Here is a 23,882-nt window from a genome sequence, read left to right on the forward strand (position 1 = left end):
TCATTTGGATTTTTCTTTTCAGTATTCTATCCTTTTGGGGAAAAAATGAAAAAAATTGTGTATGCACTGAATTGTGCTCCCCTTAGGAATCAGCTCAGCACATATTAAACACAAAATTCTTAGCAAAAAGGAGATTTTTTTTTTTTTTTTACACTGGAGGGGCATGCTAGATCATAGAAAGTCTTCAAGCAAATATCTCTGCAGAAGTGATTTTGTTTTTTAGGAGGAAAATTGGGTATATGCTAGAATGAGCTGGTAAGTACTGATAGGTCATCTTAGCCAGTAAAGCCAAATAATGAATTTTTTTTGCAGGAGCTCAGTGCTTTGTCTCAGGAATGAGTCAGTGGCCAAATAAGGGAATAAACCTTGGGGGCTAGCTTTAGAAATGGAATGTAATGGTTTAGCAAGAAAGAGAAAAGAAAGGGCAAAATCTACATTTTACTATGCTTGAGCCTATTAGAGAGCCTTTCAGGAATTTCACAAGTTTAAATGAGATAAAGTCCTAGCACCAAGATATGGAAGTGAACACAAAATCACACCCTTATTAAGAAGCTCTTTTTAATCGATACCTGTTGAGGGGGAATCCGTTCTGTCCCCCATTCACAGCAGTAATTTACCAACAAAAAACAGGCTCCAGTTTTTTGTAGCCTTTTGTTTTGCTTTATTTCATTTCATTTGCTTCATCATTTTTTTGTCTAATTGCTTATTAGTTTTAGTTTTCATTGTTTATGACAGCCAAAGTAATGATATGGAATGCATGGATAGGTGAAAAGAATCTGGCAAGTGTTCAGGTATGAAAAATAACATGACCATAATATATCGTATAAAAAATGGCATAATAGAAAAAAATGGTATCTGTGTGTTTTCATGGTGTCTACTACACTGGAGAAATTCAAGTTGGTTAAAGAAACTTGAATCATTAGGGTGAAATGACTGATGTGAGACTAAATTTGTTAACCAAATTCTATACTTTGATCCCTAGGGAAGATTTTATTCTTTGTTTTTTTTGTATAAATTTAAATGACAACAAAGATGATTATGTATAGTCATACCAGATTGAGTTTCTCAGTATCTATGTGATCTTTAATAAAAAGATAATCTGGTGAATAATTTGCTTATTGAAACTATATTAGTATTAACTAACTGGAATCTTTCTACAATGAGTCACTTTTAAAAGTTGTGGTATTGCTGGGCCGTGGTGGCACAGGCCTTTGATCCCAGCACTTGCCAGGCAGAGGCAGGCAGATTTCTGAGTTCAAGGTCAGCCTGGTCTACAGAGTTAGTTCCAGGACAGCCAGGGCTACACAGAGAATCCCTGTCTCAAAAAAAATAAAAAAATAGCCCTTCCGGTCCTAGCAGCACCAGGGTAGCTAGGGCGCACAGTCATCTGACTACCGCCAGCTACCCACAACACCCGCCAAGCGATCTTAAGACTTCTGGTGAGTAGAACACTGCATCTGCTCCAATCCAATCGCATGGGACTTGAGACTGCATTAGTCAGGGAAGCAGAAAACCTGGTCGGAGTAGGGGCACAAGCCCCTTCCGATCCGAGCAGCACCGGGGTAGCTAGGGCGCAGAGTCGGCTGACTACCGCCAGATACCCACAACACCAGCCACGTGATCTTAAGAATTCTGATGATTGGGATCTGCCCAGCACGGAGCGCTTTGCCTGAGCATCAGCAGCAGACATCTCCATTCCGGAATCCCGCCGAGTGTATCCTGCACAGGCAGGTGACCATTTTCCTGGCCAGAGGATAGGGATCTGCCCAGCGCAGGAGCACTTTGCCTGAGCATTGGCAGCAGATATCTTAGTTCCGGGACCCTGCAGAGTGTACCCTGCACAGACATTTTGGTTCGAGGACCCCGCCAAGTGTATCCTGCATAGCTCCAGAGAATACCAGATGGCGAAAGGCAAACATAAGGATCTTACTAACAGAAATCAAGACCACTCACCATCATCAGAATGCAGCACTCCCACTCCACCCAGTCCTGGGCATCCCAACACAACCAAAAAGTTAGACCCGGATTTAAAAGCATATCTCATGATGATGGTAGAGGACATCAAGAAGGACTTTAATAACTCACTTAAAGAAATACAGGAGAACACTGCTAAAGAGTTACAAGTCCTTAAAGAAAAAGAGGAAAAAACAACCAAACAGGTAGAAGTCCTTATAGAAAAACAGGAAAACACACACAAACAGGTGATGGAAATGAACAAAACCATACTAGACATAAAAAGGGAAGTAGGCACAATAAAGAAAACCCAAAGTGAGGCAATGCTGGAGATAGAAACCCTAGGAAAGAAAGCTGGAAACATAGATGCGAGCATCAGCAACAGAATACAAGAGAGAAGAGAGAATCTTAGGTACAGAAGATTCCATGGAGAATATTGGCACAACAATCAAAGAAAATACAAAATGCAAAAGGATCCTAACTCAAAACATCCAGGAAATACAGGACACAATGAGAAGACCAAACCTACGGATAATAGGAGTTGATGAGAATGAAGATTTTCAACTTAAAGGGCCAGCAAATATATTCAAGAAAATTATAGAAGAAAACTTCCCAAACCTAAAGAAAGAAATGCCCATGAACATACAGGAAGCCTACAGAACTCCAAATAGAATAGACCAGAAAAGAAGAAATTCCTCCCGACACATAATAATCAGAACAACAAATGCACTAAATAAAGATAGAATATTAAAAGCAGTAAGGGAGAAAGGTCAAGTAACATATGAAGGCAAGCCTATCAGAATTACACCAGACTTTTCACCAGAGACGATGAAAGCCAGAAGAGCCTGAACAGATGTTATACAGACACTAAGAGAACACAAGTGCCAGCCCAGGCTACTATACCCGGCCAAACTCTCAATTATCATAGATGGAGAAACCAAAGTATTCCAAGACAAAACAAAATTTACACATTATCTTTCCACTAATCCATCCCTTCAAAGGATAATAACAGGAAAAAAAAAAAACAATACAAGGACTGAAATCACACCCTAGAAAAAGCAAGAAAGTAATCCCTCAACAAACCAAAAAGAAGACAGCCACAAGAACAGAATGCCAACTCTAACGACAAAAATAAAAGGAAGCAACAATTACTTTTCCTTAATATCTCTTAATATCAATGGACTCAATTCCCCAATAAAAAGACATAGACTAACAGACTGGCTACACAAACAGGACCCAACATTCTGCTGCTTACAGGAAACCCATCTCAGGGAAAAAGACAGACACTACCTCAGACTGAAAGGCTGGAAAACAATTTTCCAAGCAAATGGTCTGAAGAAACAAGCTGGAGTAGCCATTCTAATATGGAATAAAATTGACTTCAACCCAAAGTCATCAAAAAAGACAAGGAGGGACACTTCATATTCATCAAAGGTAAAATCCTCCAAGAGGAACTCTCAATCCTGAATATCTATACTCCAAATGCAGGGGCAGCCACATTCATTAAAAACACATTAGTAAAGCTCAAAACACGGATTGCACCTCACACAATAATAGTGGGAGACTTCAACACACCACTTTCATCAATGGACACATCGTGGAAAGAGAAACTAAACAGGGACATAGTGAACCTAACAGAAGTTATGAAACAAATGGACTTAACAGATATCTACAGAACATTTTATCCTAAAACAAAAGGATTTACCTTCTTCTCAGCACCTCACGGGACCTTCTCCAAAACTGACCATATAATTGGTCAGAAAACAGGCCTCAACAGATACAAAAATATTGAAATCATCCCATGCATCCTATCAGACCACCATGGACTAAGGCTGATCTTCAATAACAACATAAATATCAGAAAGCCAACATTCACATGGAAACTGAACAACACTCTTCTCAATGACACCTTGGTCAAAGAAAGAATAAAAAAAGAAATTAAAGACATTTTAGAGTTTAATGAAAATGAAGATACAACATACCCAAACCTATGGGACACAATGCAAGCATATCTAAGAGGGAAACTCATAGCTCTGAGTGCCTCCAAATAGGAACTAGAAAGAACACACACTAGCAGCTTGACAACACATCTAAAAGCTCTAGAAAAGAAGGAAGAAAATTCACCCAAGAGGAGTAGAGGGCATGAAATAATCAAACTCCGGGGTGAAATCAACCAAGTGGAAACAAGAACTATTCAAAGAATTAACCAAACGAGGAGTTGGTTCTTTGAGAAAATCAACAAGATAGATAAACCCTTAGCTAGATTCACTAGAGGGCACAGGGACAAAATCCTAATTAACAAAATCAGAAATGAAAAGGGAGACATAACAACAGATCCTGAAGAAATCCTAAACACCATCAGATCCTTCTACAAAAGGCTATACTCAACAAAACTGGAAGACCTGGATATTAGCCCCAAACCTAGGATACCCAAGATATAAGATATAATTTGCTAAACACATGAAACTCAAGGAGAATGAAGACTGAAGTGTGGACACTATGCCCCTCCTTAGATTTGGGAACAAAACACCCATGGAAGGAGTTACAGAGACGGAGTTTGGAGCTGAGATGAAAGGATGGACCATGTAGAGACTGCCATAGCCAGGGATCCACCCCATAATCAGCATCCAAACGCTGACACCATTGCATACACTAGCAAGATTTTATTGAAAGGACGCAGATGTAGCTGTCTCTTGTGAGACTATGCCGGGGCCCAGCAAACACAGAAGTGGATGCTCACAGTCAGCTAATGGATGGATCATAGGGCTCCCAATGGAGGAGCTAGAGAAAGTAGCCAAGGAGCTAAAGGGATCTGCAACCCTATAGGTGGAACAACATTATGAGCTAACCAGTACCCCGGAGCTCTTGACTCTAGCTGCATATATATCAAAAGATGGCCTAGTCGGCCATCACTGGAAAGAGAGGCCCATTGGACTTGCAAACTTTATATGCCCCAGTACAGGGGAATACCAGGGCCAAAAAGGGGGAGTGGGTGGGCAGGGGAGTGGGGGTGGGTGGATATGGGGGACTTTTGGTATAGCATTGGAAATGTAAATGAGTTAAATACCTAATAAAAAATGGAAAAAAAAAAAAAAAAAAAAGGAAGAGACAGCATCATGCACTGCGACCATCACAGGTGGAACACTTGTGCTATCGTGCCTCTCTGACACTGATTGTGCGCTCTGAGATTAAAATAAAATATTTATATTCTCAAAAAAAAAACATTAAAGGAAAAGGTCAAGTAACATATAAAGGCAAGCCTATTAGAATTACTCCAGACTCCTCACAAGAGACTATGAAAGCCAGAAGGTCCTGTACAGCTGTTATACAGACAATTAGAGAACACAAATGACAGCCCAGGCTACTATACCCAGCAAAACTCTCAATTAACATAGATGGAGAAACCAAATTATTCCATGACAAAACCAAATTCATACAATATCTTTCCACAAATCCAGCCCTTCAAAGGATAATAAAGGGAAAACACCAACACAAATATGGAAACTACACCTTAGCAAAAGCAAGAAAGTAATCCTTCAACATACCTAAAAGAAGACAGCCACAAGAACAGAATCCCAACTTTAAAAACAAAAATAACAGGGAGCAACAATTACTTTTCTTTAATTTCTCTTAAGATAAACGGACTCAATTCCCCAATAAAAAGACATAGATTAATAGACTGGCTGCACAAACAGGACCCAACATTTTGCTGCTAACAAGAAACCCACTTCAGGGACTAAGACAAACACTACCTCAGAGTAAAAGGCTGGAAAAAAATTTTCCAAGTCAATGGTGTGAAGAAACAAGCTGGAGTCGCCATTCTAATATCAAATAAAACTGACTTCCAACCCAAAGTTGTCAAAAAAGACATGGAGTGGCACTTCATACTCTCCAAAGTTAAAATCTACCATGATGAACTCTCAATTCTAAATATTTATGCTCCAAATGCAAGGGAAGCCACATTCATTAAAAAAACTTTAGTAAAACTCAAAGCACACATTGCACCTCACACAATAATAGTTGGAGACTTCAATATCCCACTCTCACCAATGGACAGATCTTGAAAACAGACACTAAACAGAGAAAAATGGACACTAAAAGAAGTTATGAAACAAATGGATTTAACAAATATCTACATAGCATTTTATCCTAAAACCAAAGAATATACCTTCTTCTCAGCAACTCGTGGTACCATCTCCAAAATTGACCATATAATTGGTCACAAAACAGGCATAAACAGACAGAAAGATATTGAAATTATCCCGTGCATCCTATCAGATCACCTTGGACTAAGGCTGATCTTCAATAACAACATAAAAAATAGAAAGCCAACATTCATGTGGAAAATGAACAGCACTCTAATCAATGATACCTTGATCAAGGAAGAAATAAAGAAAGAAATTAAAAACATTCAGTATTTATTGGAAGCTGTCCTAAGAGGAACACTCATAGCCCTGATTGCCTCCAAAAAGAAACTAAAGAAAGCATACAATAGAAGGCTGACAGCACACCTAGAAGCTCCTTCATTGAGGGCCCTTGTTCCATCCAATAGATGACTGTCAGCATCCACTTCTGTATTTGCCAGGCACTGGCAGAGCCTCACAAGAGATAGCTATATCAGAGTCCTGTCAGAAAAATCTTTCGGGCTTATGCAATAGTGTCTGAATTTGGTGGTTGAATATGGGATGGATCCCTGGGTGGAGCAGTCTCTGAATGATCCTTGCTTCTGTCTCAGCTCTGAACTTCGTCTCTGTAACTTCTTCTGCCACAGACTCTCTGGGTCCCTGGTCTGTGAAGAACGGGATTTCTTAGGCAGACGGGCAAAGAATTTGGATGAAAATGACAGACAGATTACATGAGAGGTGTGTTGAATCTGAATGTAATGTTCTGGTTGAGCTTCAGACTTGTATTACAACGAATTATCAGAGGATACAAATCACAAAAAGACAAGATACACTGAAATGTACCAGTTACAGCAGAAAGGAATTTACAGGGACTAATTAAATGTTTACATTAGGGATAACAAGCCCTGCCTAGGATCAGCCTAATGCCAGGCAAGAATTTCACACTTTAAGGTTAAAAGCATCAGGGGGTTGTTAACTCTTGACAGGCCTTAAGAGTAATGTGCTTTCACAGAGCTCTAAATTCTTAGGTCTAGTAAAACTATCTTGTCTGGAGAGTTTTCCCTTATCAGGGTAGTATATTAACTTATACTTGACATGGAAGTAGCCTGTAGTAAAAGATTTCTATCTCAGTGAGACTTTTAGTCTCTATCTACAGACAGCTGAGTAAATAGCAGATGTTTATATTGTTTTATGATGCAGCTTAATTAGTTACTGAATAGGTTGAGCTCCTTGCTGCTATCTGGAATCTAAGAACACTGGAAAAAGGCTTTAGCTATGTTAGAATACAATCTTAAAAGGCATTTACTATAAGGTAATACTATATAGAGTGCACCTGAATCTATACACTAGATTAATGTGGTGGAAATTTGAATATAATGGGTTAGGGAAAGAGATGCCATAACTCTGGGAGGAAAATTTCCCTGGACTCTTATCCTCGTGAAACAGCTTCCAGGCTTTTCGCCTGACAAACCGATCCAAACTGGAGAGTTGGCTTTCGCCAGAATATCCAGGAGGAGAGTCCTAGAAATTCATTTTTCATGAGCAGCTTTTTGGCATTTCTGCCTCACAAGCTGACTCCACCAGAGTGCCCTGACATTCTTCCATGGGTGTTTTGTTCTCCATTCTAAGGAGCAAAATATCCACAGTTTGGTCTTCCTTATTCTTGAGTTTCATGTGTTTTGCAAAGTGTATCTTGTGTATTCTAGGTTCCTGGGAAAATATCCACTTATCAGTGAATATATATCAAGTGACTTCTTTTGTGATTGGGTTACCTCACTCAGGATGATATCCTCCAGATACATCCATTTGCCTGAGAATTTCATGAATTCATTGTTTTTAATAGTTGAGTAGTACTCCATTGTGCAAATGTACCACATTTTCTGTATCCATTCCTCTGTTGAGGGACATCTGAGTTCTTTCCAGCTTCTGACTATAATAAATAAGGTTGATATGAGCATAGTAGAGTGTGTGTCCTTATTACAAGTTGGAACAGCTTCTGGGTATATGCCCAGGAGAGGAATTGTTGGATCCACTGGTAGTACTATGTCCAGTTTTCTGAGGAACCAACAGACTGATTTCTAGAGTGTTTATATCAGCTTGGAATCCCACCAGCAATGTGAAGAAAGAGTGTTCCTCTTTCCCAACATCCTAGCCAGCATCTACTGTCACCTGAATTTTTGATCTTAGCCATTCTGACTGGTGTGAGGTGGAATCTCAGGGCTGTTTTGATTTGCATTTCCCTGATGATTAAGGATATTGAACATTTTTTCAGGTGCTTCTCAGCCATTCAATATTACTCAGTTGAGAATTCTTTGTTTAGCTCTGTACCCCATTTTAATGGGGTTATTTGAATTTCTGGATTTCATCTTCTTGAGCTCTGTATATATTGGATATTAATCCCCTATCAGATTTAGGACTGGTATAAATTCTTTCCCAATCTGTTGGTGGCCTTTTCATTTTACTAACAGTATCTTTTGCCCTACAGAAGCTTTGCAATTGTATGAAATCCCATTTGTCGATTCTTGATCTTACAGCACAGGCCATTGCTATTCTGTTTAGGAATATTTCTCCTGTGTCCATATCTTCGAGGTTTTTCCCTACTTTCTCCTGTATAAATTTAAATGCCTCTCATTTTATGTGGAGTTCTTTGATTCACATAGACTTGAGTTTTGTACAAGGAGATAAGAACGGATCAAATCTCATTCTTCTACATGATAACCGCCAGTTGTGCCAGCTCCATTTTTTGAAAATTCTGTCTTTTTTCCACTGGATGGTTTTAGCTCCCTTGTCAAAGATCAAGTAACCATAGGTGTGTTGGTTCACTTCTGGGTTTTAATTCTATTCCATTGATCTACCTGTCTCTTACTGTACTAGTACCATGCAGTTCTTAATCACAATTGCTCTGTAGTACAGCTTTAGGTCAGGCATGGTGATTCCCCCAGAGGTTCTTTTATTGTTGAGAATAGTTTTAAGCCATAGCTTTCATAGTAAAGTTTTGCTTTGGGTTTTTGCCTCCGGGTATAAGAAGTTAGAGTACCTAGTATAGGAATCACATATAACTATATCAAAATATAATTTAATTTAAGGAGAGTAATGAAAAGAAGATAAATTAATTATAGTAAAGAATAATCAATTCTTTTAAACCAGATGCATTCCTATGTTTCTCTCCATGAAATTTTAGTCAGAAATATATAGTTATAGACTATAAGTGATTAAAATGTTTTGATTCTACATCACTGTGAAAGTTGGAAAAAATTCACATATTCAGTATCTTAATAAATTTATTGCTATTGCCATTTTTGATATATATGAATAAGTTTTGTCACTGATAATAGTTCTAAAGCAAATAAAATATAAAAATCAAATTTGAATGCTCTATTTTGTTAGGAATCAGTAATGTGTATCCATAAACACATATAAATTAAAGCTATTATTATTCTTGGCTTTAAGAAAACTTCCAATGATATTTGACTTTTATGATAAATAATTAGTTTTAAAAATAATTATTTTCTTTTTGTTCCTTTTTCTTTTTTTCATTTCTTTTCTTTTCTTTTCTTTCTTTCCTTTTTTTTTTTTTTTTTTTTTTTTTTTTTTTTTTTTTTTTTGAGACAGGGTTTCTCTGTGCAGCCCTGGCTGTCCTGGAACGCATTCTGTAGAATAGGCTGGCCTTGAACTCAGAAATCCACCTGCCCCTGCCTCCCGAGTGCTGGGATTAAAGGCATGTGCCACCAACGCCTGGCTTTCTTTTTTGTTTAATTGTTACTTTCTAGTATGCTTAATTGCAACTCAGTATAGAAAAATGTCAGCACATAATTTCATGTCCATATTAAGTAGACATTAATATTCTTTTACATACTTCTATGATATCATATTTAGAGACATTTCAATCATAAATTTCTAATTTATTAGAATAAAATTAGGTGAGTAAATGGGTAACAAAGCATGAATTTGGGAAAAATTAATGTGAAATTTCAAATTGTTTCATTTTTTTAATTAGCTATTTTCTTTACTTATTTTTCAAATGTTATCCCATTTCTTAGTTTCCCCTCTGAAAAATCCCCTATTTTCTACCCCCTCCCCTCTTCCCCAACCCATTCACTCTGATTCTTGGTCCTGCCATTCCCCTATACTGGGCATAGAATGTTCACAGTACCTAGGGTCTCCCCTCCCATTGATGACTGACTAGTCCATCCTCTGCTACATATACAGCTACAGCAACAAGTTCTACCATGTGTTTTCTTTGATTGGTGATTTAGTTCTAAGAGCTTTAGGGTACTGGCTAGTTCATATTGATGTTCCTCCTATGGGACTTCAAACCCCTTTAACTCCTTGGGAACTTTCTCTCGCTCCTTCATTGGGGACCCTGTGCTCTGTCCAATGGATGATTGTGAGCATCCACTTCTGTATTTGCCAGGCACTGGAAGAGCCCCTCAGGAGACAGGTATATCAGGCTCCTGTCAGCAAGCTGTTGTTATCCTCTAGATTTGGTAGTTGTTTGTGGGGTGGATCCCCATGTGGGGCAGTCTCTGGATGGTTTTTCCTTCAGTCTCTGCTCTGAAGTTTGTCTTTGTAACTCCTTCCATGGGTATTTTTGTTTTCCCTTCTAAGAAGCATTCTGAGCTTCTGGGCTAATATCCACTTATCAGTGAGTGCATATCATGTGTATTCTTTTTTGAGTTTTAAAAAGCTTGCTTATATGTTAATTAAAAATATCAATAATGACCTAAAATAGTCATGGTAGTTATAATTGTTCATAATTTAGAGACTTGTGAACCCTTTTTAAAACACTGCAATTCATATTATGAACAGATTTTGCTTCTATTTAAAATATTAGGGAACAATTTTATGTCACACTTAAATTATTAAAGGAAGGCATGCTACTTTCAAAATTCTTTTAGGAATATCTGGAAAGATGGCTCAATATTTAAGAAAATTGGCTACTTTTGAAGAAAAGCTAGATTTGTCTTTTAGTAGCAACATATTGCTCACACCACCTTTAATTCCAGTTAAAAGGGATTTGCTACCCTCTTTTGACATCTTTGGGTTCAAGGCACACATGTGGTGCACACACACACACACACACACACACACACACACACACAGCATGTGTACACACACACACACACACACACACATGTAGGTGTTGGTGGAGGTTTAGATGATATAGATGTAGATGTAGATGCAAGCTAAACAATTATATACATTAAAAAATAAAAGATGACCTTCCTGGTGAGAGCACAGGGGTCTGCCCGGCCTGAGAGGTTTCTGCTTCAGGCTCCTTGGGAGCCACCTTGGCTCCTGGACTCCGTAGAGGGCAGGCTGCACAGGTGAGGGTGTGGAATACAGAAGCCAGCAGTTTCTGGGACAGGCAAGAGCAACAGAGCTTCTGAGGCGGTGCCATTTTCGGCTCCAGACAAACGGCCACCTTCCTGGTGAGAGCACAGGGGTCCGCCTGGCCCGAGAGGTTTCTGCCACAGGCTCCGGCGGGAGCCACCTTGGTTCCGGGACTCCACAGAGGACAGGCTGCATGAGTGAGGGTGTGGAATACAGAGGCAAGCAGTTTCTGGGATAGGCGAGAGCCAGAGACCTTCTGAGGCGGTGCCATTTTCGGCTCCAGACAACCCTTCACCTTCCTGGCCAAAGCAACACAGCTTCTGGGAAAGATCCTGTTTTGGGCCTTCATATTCAGCCAGGAGGAGGTCCAAACACCAGATAACTGTGCACCTTCCTTGAAAGAGGAGAGCTTGCCTGCAGAGACTGCTCTGACCACTGAAACTCAGAGGAGAGAGCTAGTCTCACACGTCTACTGCTAGAGGGTAACAAAATCACCAGAGAAACAATCTCTAAACAAAGACAACTATAACAACTAACTCCAGAAGTTGCTAGATGGCGAAAGGTAAATGTAAGAATCCTACTAACAGAAACCAGAACCACTCACCATCATCAGAACTCAGAACGCCCACTTCGCCCAGTCCAGGGCACCCTAACACACCTGAAAAGGTAGACCTGGATTTAAAAGCATATCTCATGATGATGGTAGAGGACATGAAGAAGGACTTTAATGACTCACTTAAAGAAATACAGGAGAACACTGCTAAAGAGTTACAAGTCCTTAAAGAGAAACAGGAAAACAAAACCAAACAGGTAGAAGTCCTTATAGAAAAACAGGAAAACACATCCAAACAGATGATGGTAATGAACAAAATCATACTAGACCTAAAAAGGGAAGTAAACACAATAAAGAACACCCAAAGTGAGGCAACGCTGGGATAGAAACCCTAGGAAAGAAATCTGGAACCATAGATGCCAGCATCAGCAACAGAATACAAGAGATGGAAGAGAGAATCTCAGGTGCAGAAGATTCCATAGAGAACATCGGCACAACAATCAAAGAAATTGGAAAATGCAAAAAGATCCTAACTCAAAACATCCAGGAAGTACAGGACACAATGAGAAGACAAAACCTACGGATAATAGTGGATGAGAATGAAGATTTTCAACTCAAAGGACCAGCAAACATCTTCAACAAAATTATTGAAGAAAACTTCCCAAATCTAAAGAAAAAGATGCCCATGAACATACAAGAAGCCTAGAGAACTCCAAATAGACTGGACCAGAAAAGAAATTCCTCCCGACACATAATAATCAGAACAACAAATGCACTAAATAAAGATAGAATACTAAAAGCAGTAGGGTAAAAGGTCAAGTAACATATAAAGGCAAGCCTATCAGAATTACACCAGATTTTTTACCAGAGACTATGAAAGCCAGAAGAGCCTGGACAGATGTTATACAGACACAAGAGAACACAAATTCCAGCACAGGCTATTATACCCAGCCAAACTCTCAATTACCATAGATGGAGAAACCAAAGTATTCCAGGACAAAACCAAATTCACACATTATCATTCCATGAATCCAGCCCTTCAAAGGATAATAACAGGAAAAAAAAAAAAAAAAAAACAATACAAGGACGGAAATCATGCCCTAGAAAAGGCAAGAAGATAATCCCTCAACAAACCTAAAAGAAGACAGGCACAAGAACAGAATGCCAACTTTAACAACAAAAATAACGGGAAGCAACAATTATTTTTCCTTAGTATCTCTTAATATCAATGGATTAAACTCCCCAATAAAAAGATATAGACTAACAAACTGGCTACACAAACAAGACCCAACATTTTGCTGCCTACAGGAAACTCATCTCAGAGAAAAAGATAGACACTACCTCAGAATGAAAGGCTGGAAAACAATTTTCCAAGCAAATGGTGGGAAGAAACAAGCTAGAGTAGCCATTCTAATATCTAACAAAATTGACTTCCAGCCCAAAGTAATCAAAAAAGACAAGGAGGGGCAGTTCATACTCATCAAAGGTAAAATCTTCCAAGAGGAACTCTCAATTCTGAATATCTATGCTCCAAATACGAGGAAAGCCACATTCGTTAAAGAAACTTTAGTAAAGCTCAAAGCACACATTGCACCTCACACAATAATAGTGGGAGACTTCAACACACCACTTTCACCAATGGACAGATCATGGAAACAGAAACTAAACAGGGACACAGTGAAACTAACAGAAGTGATGAAACAAATGGACTTAACAGATATCTACAGAACATTTTATCCTAAAACAAAAGGATATACCTTCTTCTCAGCACCTCATGATACCTTCTTCAAAATTGACCATGTAATAGGTCACAAATCAAAGCCTCAACATGTACAAAAATATTGAAATTGTCCCATGCATTTTATCAGATCACCATGGACTAAGGCTGATCTTCAATAACAAAATAAATAATAGAAAGCCAACATTCATGTGGAAACTGAACAACACTCTTCTCAAGGATGCCTCAGTCAAGGAAGTAATAAAGAAAGAAATTAAGGACTTTTTGGAGTTTAATGAAAATGAAGCCACAACATACCCAAACTTATATGACACAATGAAAGCATTTCTAAGAGGAAAACTCGTAGCTCTGAGTGCCTCCAAAAAGAAACTAGAGAGGGCACACATTAGTAGCTTGACAACACACCTAAAAGCTCTAGAACAAAATGAAGCAAATTCACCAAAGAAAAGTAGAAGGCAGAAAATGATCAAACTCAGGGGTGAAATCAACCAAGTGGAAACAAGAACTATTCAAAGAATCAACCAATCGAGGAGCTGGTGCTTTGAGAAAATCAACAAGATAGATAAACCCTTAGCTAGACTCACTAGAGGGCACAGGGAAAGCATCCTAATTAACAAAATCAGAAATGAAAAGGGAAACATAACAACATATCCTGAAGAAATCCTAATACCATCAGATCCTTCTACAAAAGGCTATATTCAACAAAACTGGAAAACCTGGATGAAATGGACAAGTTTCAAGAAAGATTTCAGGTACCAAAGTTAAATCAAGATCAGGTTAATAATCTAAACAGTCCTATATCCCCTAAAGAAATAGAAGCAGTCATGAATAGTCTCCCAACCAAAAAAAGCCCAGGACCAGATGGGTTTAGTGCAGAGTTCAATCAGACCTTCAAAGAAGATCTAATCCCAGTTCTTCACAAACTATTCCACAAAATAGAAACAGAAGGTACTCTACCCAACTCATTCTATGAAGCCACAATTACTCTGATACCTAAACCACAAAAAGACCCAACAAAGATAGAGAACTTCAGACCAATTTCCCTTATGAATATCAATGCAAAGATCCTAAATGAAGTTGTTGCTAACCGAATCCAAGAACACATCAAAACAATCATCCATCCTGACCAAGTAGGTTTCATCCCAGGGATGCAGGGATGGTTCAATATATGGAAATCCATCAATGTAATCCAGTATATAAACAAACTCAAAGACAAAAGCCACGTGATCATCTCGTTAGATGCTGAGAAAGCATTTGACAAAATCCAACACCCATTCATTATAAAAGTCTTGCAAAGATCAGGAATTCAAGGCCCATACCTAAACATGACAAAAGCAATCTACAGCAAACCAGTAGCCAACATCAAATAAATGGTGAGAAGCTGGAAGCAATTCCACTAAAATCAGGGATTAGACAAGGCTGTCCACTCTCTCCCTACCTATTCAACATTGTACTTGAAGTCCTTGCCAGAGCAATTAGACAAAAAAAGGAGATCAAGGGGATACAAATTAGAAAGGAAGAAGTCAAAATATCACTATTTGCAGATGATATGATAGTATATATAAGTGACCCTAAAAATTCCACCAGAGAACTCCTAAGCCTGATAAACAGCTTCAATGAAATAGCTGGATATAAAATTAACTCAAACAAGTCAATGGACTTACTGTACACAAAGGATAAACAGGCTGAGAAAGAAATTTGGGAAACAATACCCTTCTCAATAGTCACAAATAAAATAAAATACCTTGGCGTGACTCTAACTAAAGAAGTGAAAGATCTGTATGATAAGAAATTCAAGTCTCTGAAGAACGAAATTAAAGATCTCAGAGGATGGAAAGATCTCTCATGCTCATGGATTGGCAGGATCAATATAGTAAAATTGGCTATCTGGCCAAAAGCAATCTACAGATTCAATGCAATCCCCATCAAAATTCCAACTCAATTCTTCAACGAATTAGAAAGGGCAATCTCGGCAGATTCATCTGGAATAACAAAAAACCTAGGATAGCAAAAAACTCTTCTCAAGGATAAAAGAATATCTGGTGGAATCACCTTGCCTGACTTAAAGCTGTACTACAGAGCAATTGTGGTAAAAATCGCATGGTACTGGTATAGTGACAGACAAGTAGACCAATGGAACAGAATTGAAAACCCAGAGATGAACCCACACACCTATGGTCACTTGATCTTTGAGAAGGGAGCTAAAACCATCCAGCGGAAAAAAGACAGCATTTTCAACAAATGGTGCTGGCACAACTTGTGGTTATCATGTAGAAGAATGCAAATTGATCCACTTCTATCTCCTTGTACTAAGGTCAAATCTAAGTGGATTAAGGAACTCCACATAAAACCAGAGACACTGAAACTTATATAGGAGAAAATAGAAAAATGCATCGAAGATATGGTTACAGGGGAAAAATTCCTGAATAGAACACCAATGGCTCGTGCTGTAAGATTGAGAATCGATAAATGGGACCTCATAAAATTGCAAAGCTTCTGCAAGTCAAAAGACACCGTCAATAAGACAAAAAGACCACCAACAGATTGGGAAAGGATCTTTACCTATCCCAAATCAGATAGGGGACTAATATCCAATATATATAAAGAACTCAAGAAGGTGGACTCCATAAAATCAAATAACCCCATTAAAAAATGGGGCTCAGAGCTGAACAAAGAATTCTCACCTGAGGAATACCGAATGGCAGAAAAGCACCTGAAAAAATGTTCAACATCCTTAATCATCAGGGAAATGCAAATCAAAACAGCCCTGAGATTCCACCTCACACCAGTCAGAATCGCTAAGATCAAAAATTCAAGTGAGAGCAGATGCTGGCGAGGATGTGGAGAAAGAAGAACACTCCTCCATTGTTGGTGGGATTGCAAGCTTGTACAACCACTCTGGGAGTCAGTCTGTCAGTTCCTCAAAAAATTGGACATACTACTACTGGAGAATCCTCCAATACATCTCTTGGGCATATATCCAGAAGATGTCCCAACTGGTAAGAAGGACACATGCCCCACTATGTTCATAGCAGCCTTATTCGTAATAGCCAGAAATTGGAAAGAGCCCAGATGCCCCTTAACAGAGGAATGGATACAGAAAATGTGGTACATTTACACAATGGAGTACTACTCAGCTGTTAAAAAGAATGAACTTATGAAATTCTTAAGCAAATGGATGGACGTGGAGGGCATCATCCTGAGTGTGGTAACCCAATCACAATGGAACTCATACAATATGTACTCACTGATAAGTGGATATTAGCCCAGAAACTTAGGATACCCAAGATATAAGATACAATTTGCTAAACACATGAAACTCAAGAAGAACGAAGACCAAAGTGTGGACACTTTGCCCCTTCTTAGAAATGGGAATAAATCACCCATGGAAGGAGTTACAGAGACAAAATTTGGAGCTGTGACGAAAGGATGAACCATTTAGTGATTGCCATATCCAGGGATCCATCACATAATCTGCTTTCAAATGCTGACACCATTGCATACACTAGCAAGATTTTGCTGAAAGGACCCAGATAGAGCTGTCTCTTGTGAGACTATGCCGGGGCCTAGCAAACACAGAAGTGGATGCTCACAGTCAGCTATTGGATGGGTCACAGGGCCCCCAATGTAGGAGCTAGAGAAAGTACCCAAGGAGCTAAAGGGAACTGCAACCCTATAGGTGGAACAACAATATGAACTAACCAGTACCCCGGAGCTCTTGTCTCTAGCTGCATATGTATCAAAAGATGGCCTAGTCAGCCATCACTGGAAAGAGAGTCCCTTTGGACTTGCAAACTTTATATGCCCCAGTACAGGGGAATTCCAGGGCCAAAAAGAGGGAGTGGGTGGGTAGGGGATGGGGGGGTGTTGGTATGGGGGACTTTTGGGATAGCATTGGAAATGTAAACGAGGAAAATACCTAATTAAAAAAATGAGAGAAAAAAATGGGGCTCAGAGCTAATCAAAGTATTCTTACCTGAGGAATACCGAATGGCTGAGAAGCACTTGGAAAAATGTTCAGCATCCTTAATCATCAGGGAAATGCAAATCAAAACATCCCTGAGATTCCACCTCATACCAGTCAGAATGGCTAAGATCAAAAACTCAGGTGACAGCAGATGCTGGCGAGGATGTGGAGAAAGGAGAACATTCCTCCATTGTTGGTGGGATTACAAGCTTGTACAACCACTCTGGAAATCAGTCTGGCGGTTCCTCAAAAAATTGGACGTAGTACTACCGGAGGATCCTGCAATACCTCTCCTGGCCATATATCCAGAAGATGTTCCAACCAGTAAGAAGGACACATGACCCACTATGTTCATAGCAGTCTTGTTTATAATAGCCAGAAGCTGGAAAGAACCCAGATGCCCCTCAACAGAGGAATGGATACAGAAAATGTGGTACATTTACATAATGGAGTACTGCTCAGCTATTAAAAGAATGAATTTATGAAATTCCCAGGCAAATGGATGGACCTGGAGGGCATCATCCTGAGTGAGGTAACTCAGTCACAAAAGAACTCACATGATATATACTCACTGATAAGTGGATATTAGCCCAGAAACTTAGGATACCCAAGATATAAGATACAATTTGCGAAACACATGAAGCTTGAAAAGAACGAAGACCAAGGTGTGGATATTTTACACCTTCTTGGAATTGGGAGCAAGGCACCCATGAAAGGAGCTACAGAGACAGAGTTTGGAGCTGAGATGAAAGGATGGAATATCTAGAGACTTCCATATCGGGGGATCCATCCCATTATCACCTCCATACGCTGACACCATTGCATACAGTAACAAGATTTTGCAGCAAGCACCCTGATAAAGGTATCTCTTGTGAGACTATGCCGGGGCCTAGCAAACACAGAAGTGGATGCTCACAGTCAGTTATTGGATGGATCACAGGGCCCCCAATGGAGGAGCTGGAGGAAGTACCCAGGGAGCTGGGTGTATCTGCAACCCTATAGGTGGAGCAACAATATGAACTAACCAGTACCCCCCCCCCCCCCAGAGCTCTTGTCTCTGGCTGCATATGCGTCAGAATGTGGTCTGGTTGGCCATCAGTGGAAAGGAGGCGCATTGGTCGTGCAGACCTTATATGCCTCAGTGCAGGGGATCAACAGGGCCAAGAGGTAGAAGTGGGTGGGTAGGGGAATGGGTGTGGGAGGGCATGGGGACTTTTGGGATAGCATTGGAAGTGTAAATGGAATAAATACCTAATTAAAAAAAAAAAAAACGAAAGAAATGCCAGATTGTTTTCCAGGTTATGGAATCTGGAAAACACTTTGCAATCCCACCAGCAACGATACAGTGTTCTTTTTCTCTACATTCGCTCTAGCAGCTATTGTCACCTAACATTTTGGTCTCAACCATTCTGATTGGTGTAGGATGGAATCTCAGGGTGGTTTTGATTTGTATTTCACTATAAATAAGGATGTTGAACATTTCTTTAGGTTCTTCTCAGGTTTTTGAGATTCCTCAATTGAGAATTTTGTTTAGCTCTAGAGTCCATTTTTTCGTTAGGGTGTTTGTTTTTCTGGAGTCTAGCTTCTTGAATTCTTTGTATATTTTGAATATTAGCCCTCAATCAGATGTAGGGTTAGTAAAGATCTTTTCTCCATTAGTAGGTTGCCATTTTGTCCTATTGACAGTGTCCTTTGCCTTACAGAACCTTTTCAGTTTCAGGAGGTCCCATTTGTTAATTGACCAAGATATGCTTTCAGACAGGAACATGGCATGACTGTCCTAAAAGCGGCTATGCCAGCAACTGACTGAGACAGATGCAGATATTTACAGCCAACCATTGGTCTAAACCCAGGAACCCATATGGAAGAGTTTGGGGAAAGACTGGAGGAACTGAAGGGAATTGTAACCCTATAGGAAGAACAACAGCATGAAAAAATTAGATTTCCCAGAATTCTCAGGTACTAAGCCACCAACCAAAGAGTGTACATGTACTAGTCCATGACCCCTACTATACATATGTAGCAGAGGATTGCATTGTCTGGCCTCAGTGCGACGAGGGTGTGTGCTTGTCCTGTGGAAGCTTCATGTCCCCAGAAAAGGGGAATTCTAGAGAGGTGAGTGGGAGAGTAACCTTTTAGAGAAAGGAGGGAAGTGTGGTAGGGGCCTCATGGAGGGGGTATCCTGAAGGGGATAACATTTGAAATATAAATAAATAAAATAATTAGTAAAATGGGTAGTATGACATAGTTTAGAATATCTTCAAAACAGGAGCATGAAAGTAATTGGATATAGGAAGATAAATTTAATTTTAGAGGTTTTAGGTTTATGGTAGTATAGTAGTCAAAATTCTTTAAAGAAAAAACTGAAATATTTGTGTGTGTGTGTGTGTGTGTGTGTGTGTGTGTGTGTGTGTGTGTGTGTGTGTGTATGTGTATTTGTAGAGGGACTTATACACTGTGGTCCAGCCCAGGTATTTAAAAATAGATGTCTATGGTCAGAAAGTCAAGGAATCCAATAGATCTTCTGTCCACAAGACTGAATTTCCCAGATGTTCTTCAGTATATGTTGGACTCTCAAAGAAATATACTTTAAAACCTTCAAAATAACAAGCATACCTGTGAGAATGAAGACAAGCAGGCAAAAACCAAAGGGGTCTTCTATGTGCTTTACATAGGCTAGCACAAGAATATGTGGCCCAGAGTTAGGATAGGTTTTTAGACCTCAAATGAGGCAATGAACCAAAAATCACTTATAGTTATATCCAGTGCTTTTCACTTTTACTTAGTTCCCTATTCAGTAAAATTAACAATTAAGACTAGCTAACACTCACAAAGGTAGAAGTCATAGAAGTAATATGCCTGGCCACCTATCTCCTATATAACAACCAAATAGACAAGTAATAAAATTCAGACAAAGAAGCTTTATTCAATAATGAAATATTGGGAAGAGAAACAAAGGAATAGATGTTGCGAAATCTGTCTTACCGTTTAAACACAATGTACACGTTTAAACAGGAGGTGGTATATTTATGCCCACCACTGACATGTTAACTAAGCTCCTGTTCTATGGTCAAAGTTGTCAATTTTGCATGAAATTTTTACTCAGAAGCAATTTATGCCTCTAGGGGTCACCATAGCTTCAGTCTTATTATGATTTGAATATAAAATAGTTTGAGTAGGCTAATATATTTAAACAGTTGGTCTCCAGCTAGAGACAATGTTTGTGAAGGTTATGGAACATTTAGAAATGTTTTTACGAACATTTCACATATTGTTCTACAATGAATATTAGCAAAAAATCCAATATATCTAAAAAAGGGATCTGCAACCCTATATGTGGAACAACATTATGAACTAACCAGTACCCCGGAGCTCTTAACTCTAGCTGCATATGTATCAAAAGATGGCCTAGTCGGCCATCACTGCAAAGAGAGGCCCATTGGACTTGCAAACTTTATATGCCCCAGTACAGGGGAACGCCAGGGCCAAAAAGGGCGAGTGGGTGGGTAGGGGATTGGGGGGGTGGGTATGGGGGACTTTTGGGATAGCATTGGAAATGTAAACGAGGAAAATACCTAATTAAAAAAAAAGAAAAGAAAAGAAAGAAAAAGAAGCTCAAGTCTAAGTTGATCAAGGAACTCCATATAAAACCAGAGACACTGAAACTTATAGAGAAGAGAGTGGATCAAAGCCATTTAGGTATGGGCACAGGGGGAAAATTTTTGAACAGAAGAACAATGGCTTGTGCTGTAAGATTGAGAATCCACAAACCGGACCTCAGAAAATTGCAAAGCTTCTGTAAGGCAAAAGACACTGTCAATAAGACAAAAAGATCACCAATAGATTGGGAAAGGATCTTTACCTATCCTAAATCATATATGAGACTAATATCCAATATATATAAAAAACTCAGGCAGATGAATTCCAAAAAATCAAATAACCCTATTAAAAATGGGGTACAGAGCTAAACAAAGAATTCTCAACTGAGGAATACAGAATGTAGGAGAAGCAAAAAGATGTTCAACATCCTTAATCATCAGGGAGGTACAAACCAAAACAACCTTGGATTCCATCCACCTCACACCAGTCAGAATGGCTAAGATCAAAAATTCAGGTGACAGTCGATGCTGGCAGGGATGTGGAGAAAGAGGAACACTCCTCCATTATTGGTGAGATTGCAAGCTGGTACAACCACTCTGGAAATCAGTCTGGTGGTTCCTCAGAACATTGGACATAGTAATACAGGAAGATCCAGCAATACCTCTCCTGGGCATATACTCAGAAGATGTTCCAACTTGTAATAAGGACACATGCTCCACTATGTTCATAGCAGCCTAATTTATAATAGCCAGAAGCTGGAATCTCTCACCTCCCAGGTCTCTGGTGCATTCTAGGGCATCCTTGAAACATCCGATTTCCTGAGTTTGCCTATTTCCATTCTTTCTGCTGGCCCTCAAGACTTCAGTCTTTTTCCCTTATCCAATACCAGATCAGAATCCATCCCCCACTCTACCCCTTTCCACTTTCCCTCCCATGTTCATTCTTCCCTCCCCACTTGTGGTTGCTTTCTTCTGCCTCCCAATTAGGACTGAGGTGTCTTCACTTGGGTACTTCAGCTTGTTGAGCTCTTTGAGTTCTGTGGACTGTATCCTGTGTATTCTGTATTTTTTGTTGTTGTTTGTTTGGTTTGGTTTGGTTTGGTTTTGGGTTTTTGGCTAAAATCCATTTTTTAGTGAATACATACCATGAATGTTCTTTTGTGTCTGAGTTACCTCACTAAGCATGGTATTTTCTAGTTCCATCTGTTTGCCTATAAAGTTCAGGATGTCCTCATTTTTTTTTTTTTTTATGTCCTCATTCTTAATAGCTAAGTATGTTATGCTCTGGGTCCACAGGAAACCCAGATGAGCCCAAGAACTGCAAAGTCTACTGAAACTCACAAAAAAGTCTTATTTTCAAGTTCAAACCTGGTTCGCCCACCTAGCACTCACTGCATGAATCCTGGCAAGTGACCCTGAGTCCAAAAAACACTGGGTTTATATAAAGTATAGGAATTGTGTGAATATTTACAGAAAAGGTGACTAGAAGGTGTAATAGTACTGAAGTGGGCAGTGGGTAATGAGTGTTCAAGGACTAACTTTATGGCCAGTTTTATCTGTCTGTGACCTGACCTCTGCTTACCTTTTACTTTTTCCATGGTCTCCCTTGAGCTTGCTTTTTGTCTAAGGTCTCAAGGATAGGTACTTGGAGTTCTTTCCAGCAGGAGTTTTGGTTTTTGCAGACACAGAGGAAGATATGGTCCTCAATATGGGCCCTGTCATTCTAACTCTAGGGGAGGGAGAGGCAGCCCAGGTGGATGGAGGAGGATACAGCACAGAAACCACCTGTCTGCTGTCTGCATAGCCTGAGGGGAAGGGGGAAGGGGGAAAGGAGGATGGGAGCCTGTGTCTGTAAAACACTGAAGTCTCTCTAGTATCAGTAATCTGAGGGTTACAACATTTTCCCCTCTTTTTGGTGATGCTAGAGGCCAATCTTCGACTCTTTATAGGCCTAAATGGTCTGTGCTAACTGGTTTGTACTGGGACCTCATCACCATCAGTTGAATAGTCCCTAATCTCTGCTTTATATACTGCAAAAGCTTTTTGATTATGCATGGCCCAAATGTGAGCAGCAACAAAAAATTATAAGGGGCCCTGTAATTGTGGAAATGAGAGTAGTTAACCATGGGGAATTATCAAATAGGGAATGATACCAGCTTTTGGAGTTTTCTTGTTCTCTTTGGCACCTCTCTATGCTTTCTCTAACCTTAGCTAGTGATTCTTTGATGATTCCAGAGTGATTTACATAAAACCAACATTCTTTGAATACATCAACACACAAGCCTCCCTGATGCAGGAACACAAAGTCTAACCCTTGTCTGTTCTGTTCAATTACTTCAGCCAGGGAATCTACATTTCACTCTAGGAGTGCAATGGATTTTTCTAAGCATTGGCTGTCTTGATCTGTATCTAATTTAAGGCTGTATAGTTATTCTCTTGCAATGTTAGGACTGTTATCCCAGTGCCTGCACCAGGTAGCCCTACTCCCAAAATTTTAGCCAACGTTAGGGAAATAGTTTCTCTCTTCTGTCTTTTGAGGTCTCCCCCAACATGCCCTATTAGGTCCTTCAGCACTATTTCCTCTGAATAATAGGTTATGCATGGCACCAACTGG

Source organism: Mus musculus, chromosome X (assembly GCF_000001635.26).
Source record: "Mus musculus strain C57BL/6J chromosome X, GRCm38.p6 C57BL/6J".
NCBI classification, from domain to species: domain Eukaryota; kingdom Metazoa; phylum Chordata; class Mammalia; order Rodentia; family Muridae; genus Mus; species Mus musculus.